Raw genomic sequence first — 4,639 nt, forward strand, 5'->3', positions numbered from 1 at the left:
TATTTTCTTGTTACGATGATTTTCAACTTCACTCTGAAATTCTTTGAACTTTTTAAATGTTTTAGACTTATGTTTCATTAAGTAGATATACCCATATCTGCTTAAATCATCTGTGAAGGTGAGAAAATAATGATATCCGCCATGAGCCTCAACATTCATTGGACCACATACATCTATATGTATGATCTCCAACAAATCTGTTGCTCTCTCCATAGTTCCGAAGAACGGCATTTTAGTCATCTTGCCCATGAGGCACGGTTCGCAAGTACCAAGTGATTCATAATCAAGTGGTTCCAAAAGTCCATCAGTATGGAGTTTCTTCATGCGCTTTACTCCGATATGACCTAAACGGCAATGCCACAAATAAGTTGCACTATCATTATCAACTTTGCATCTTTTGGCTTCAATATTATGAATATGTGTATCACCACTATCGAGATTTAGCAAAAATAGACCACTCTTCAAGGGTGCATGACCATAAAAGATATTACTCATATAAATAGAACAACCATTATTCTCTGATTTAAATGAATAACCGTCTCGCATCAAACAAGATCCAGATATAATGTTCATGCTCAACGCTGGCACCAAATAACAATTATTTAGGTCTAATACTAATCCCGAATGTTGATGTAGAGGTAGTGTGCCGACCGCGATCACATCGACTTTGGAACCATTTCCCACGCGCATCGTCACCTCGTCCTTAGCCAATCTTCGCTTAATCCGTAGCCCCTGTTTCGAGTTGAAAATGTTAGCAACAGAACCAGTATTAAATACCCAGGTGCTACTGCGAGCATTAGTAAGGTACACATCAATAACATGTATATCACATATACCTTTGTTCACTTTGCCATCCTTATCCGCCAAATACTTGGGGCAGTTCCGCTTCCAGTGACCAGTCTGCTTGCAGTAGAAGCACTCAGTCTCAGGCTTAGGTCTAGACTTGGGTTTCTTCTCCTGAGCAGCAACTTGTTTGCTGTTCTTCTTGAAGTTCCCCTTCTTCTTCCCTTTGCCCTTTTTCTTGAAACTGGTGGTCTTATTGACCATCAACACTTGATGCTCCTTCTTGATTTCTACCTCCGCGGCTTTAAGCATCGTGAAGAGCTCGGGAATAGTCTTATTCATCCCTTGCATATTATAGTTCATCACGAAGCTTTTGTAGCTTGGTGGCAGTGATTGAAGAACTCCGTCAATGACACTATCAACAGGAAGATTAACTCCCAGTTGAGTCAAGTGATTATGATACCCAAACATTTTGAGTATATGTTCACTGACAAAACTATTCTCCTCCATCTTGCAGCTATAGAACTTATTGGAGACTTCATATCTCTCAATCCGGGCATTTGCTTGAAATATTAACTTCAACTCTTGGAACATCTCATATGCTCCATGATGTTCAAAACGTTGTTGAAGACCTGGTTCTAAGCCGTAAAGCATGGCACACTGAACTATCGAGTAGTCATCAGCTTTGCTCTGCCAGACGTTCATAACATCTGGTGTTGCTCCTGCAGCAGGCTTGGCACTTAGCGGTGCTTCCAGGACGTAATTCTTTTGTGCAGCAATGAGGATAATCCTCAAGTTACGGACCCAGTCCGTGTAATTGCTACCATCATCTTTCAACTTTGCTTTCTCAAGGAACGCATTAAAATCCAACGGAACAACAACACGGGCCATCTATCTACAATCAACGTAGACAAGCAAGATACTATCAGGTACTAAGTTCATGATAAATTTGAGTTCAATTTAATCATATTATTTAAGAAGTCCCACTTAGATAGACATCCCTCTAATCCTCTAAGTGATCACTTGATCCATATCAACTAAACCATGTCCGATCATCACGTGAGATGGAGTAGTATCAACGGTGAACATCACTATGTTGATCATATCTACTATATGATTCACGCTCGACCTTTCGGTCTCCGTGTTCCCAGGCCATATCTGTTATATGCTAGGCTCATCAAGTTTAACCTGAGTCTTCCGCGTGTGCAACTGTTTTGCACCCGTTGTATTGAACGTAGAGCCTATCACACCCGATCATCACATGGTGTCTCAGCACGAAGAACTTTCGCAACGGTGCATACTCAGGGAGAACACTTATACTTTGATAATTTAGTGAGGGATCATCTTATAATGCTACCGTCAATCAAAGCAAGATAAGATGCATAAAAGATAAACATCACATGCAATCAATATAAGTGATATGATATGGCCATCATCATCTTGTGCTTGTGATCTCCATCTCCAAAGCACCTTCATGACCACCATCGTCACTGGCGCGACACCTTGATCTCCATCATAGCATCATTGTCCTCTCGCCAATCTTATGCTTCCACGACTGTCACTACCGCTTAGTGATAAAGTAAAGCATTACAGGGCAATTGCATTGCATACAATAAAGCGACAACCATATGGCTCCTGCCAGTTGCCGACAACTCGGTTACAAAACATGATCATCTCACACAATAAAATTTAGCATGATGTCTTGACCATATCACATCACAACATGCCCTGCAAAAACAAGTTAGACGTCCTCTACTTTGTTGTTGCAAATTTTACGTGGCTGCTACAGGCTTAGCAAGAACCGTTCTTACCTACGCATCAAAGCCACAACGATAGTTTGTCAAGTTGGTGCTGTTTTAACCTTCGCAAGGACCGGGCGTAGCCACACTCGGTTCAACTAAAGTTGGAGAAACTGACACCCGCCAGCCACCTGTGTGCAAAGCACGTCGGTAGAACCAGTCTCGCGTAAGCGTACGCGTAATGTCGGTCCGGGCCGCTTCATCCAACAATACCGCCGAACCAAAGTATGACATGCTGGTAAGCAGTATGACTTATATCGCCCACAACTCACTTGTGTTCTACTCGTGCATATGACATCTACGCATAAAACCTGGCTCGGATGCCACTGTTGGGTAACGTCGTATTTTCAAAATTTTCCTACGCACACACAAGATCATGGTGATGCATAGCAACGAGAGGGGAGAGTGTTGTCTACGTACCCTCGTAGACCGTTCGCGGAAGCGTTATATCAACGCGGTTGATGTAGTCATACGTCTTCACGATCCGACCGATCCAAGTACCGAAAGCACGGCACCTCCAAGTTCTGCACACGTTCGGCTCGGTGACGTCCTCGCCTTCTCGATCCAGCAAGAGGGGCGAAGTAGTAGATGAGTTCCGGCAGCACGACGGCATGGTGACGGCGTTGGTGAAGAACAATCTCCGTAGGGCTTCACCTAAGCACTACAAAAACTAGGACGGAGGATAAGCTAGAGGGGACGGGGTTGCCGGCACACGGCTTGGTGTTTCTTGATGTGTCTTGGGTGCTAGCACTACCCCTCTATTTATATGTTGAGCCTTGGGGTCGAAACTTGGAGTAAAAGCCTCCACAAAGTCGGTTTCACCCGAAAGGCAAGAGTCCTTCTCGGACTCCAGGGCCAGACGCCAGGGTTCCCGGCGTCTGGACCCAGATGCCAGGGACCCTGGTGTCTGGCCCCTGGACTCCGCAAAACTTCCTTTTGCGCTTTCCAAAAACCTTGTGGGCTTTCCCCTTTGGCACAAATAAAGTGTTCTCGTACCCAAATATTTCGGGAAACATCCGGAACCCCTTCCGGTAAATTCCGGAACCCTTTCGGTGACCAAACACTATTATCCCATATATCAAACTTTATCTCTGGGCCATTCCGGAGTTCCTCGTCATGTCCGTGATCTCATCCCGGACGCCGAACAACATTTGGTCACCAACATACATAACTCATATAGTACTATATCGTCAACGAACGTTAAGCATGCGGACCCTACGGGTTCGAGAACTATGTAGACATGACCGAGACACCTCTTTGGTCAATAACCAATAGCAGGACCTGATGCCCATATTGGCTCCTACATATTCTACGAAGATCTTTATCGGTCAGAACGCATAACAACATACGTTGTTCCCTTTGTCATCGGTATGTTACTTGCCCGAGATTCGATCGTCGGTATCTCAATACCTAGTTCAATCTCGTTACCGGCAAGTCTCTTTACTCGTTCCGTAATACATCATCCCGCAACTAACTCATTAGTTGCAATGCTTTCAAGGCTTATAGTGATGTGCATTACCGAGTGGGCCTAGAGATACCTCTCCGACAATCGGAGTGACAAATCCTAATCTCGAAATACGCCAACCCAACAAGTACCTTTGGAGACACCTGTAGAGCACCTTTATAATCACCCAGATATGTTGTGACGTTTGGTGGCGCACAAAGTGTTCCTCTGGTAAACGGGAGTTGCATAATCTCATAGTCATAGGAACATGTATAAGTCATGAAGAAAGCAATAGCAACAAACTAAATGATCAAGTGCTAAGCTAACGGAATGGGTCAAGTCAATCACATCATTCTCCTAATGATGTGATCCCGTTAATCAAATGACAACTCATGTCTATGGTTAGGAAACTTAACCATCTTTGATCAACGAGCTAGTCAAGTAGAGGCATACTAGTGACACTATGTTTGTCTATGTATTCACGCATGTATTATGTTTCCGGTTAATACAATTCTAGCATGAATAATAAACATTTATCATGAAATAAGGAAATAAATAATAACTTTATTATTGCCTCTAGGGCATATTTCCTTCATATATCATGTTCATCATT

This window comes from Triticum aestivum, chromosome 5A, assembly GCF_018294505.1.
Source record: "Triticum aestivum cultivar Chinese Spring chromosome 5A, IWGSC CS RefSeq v2.1, whole genome shotgun sequence".
Lineage (NCBI taxonomy): Eukaryota > Viridiplantae > Streptophyta > Magnoliopsida > Poales > Poaceae > Triticum > Triticum aestivum.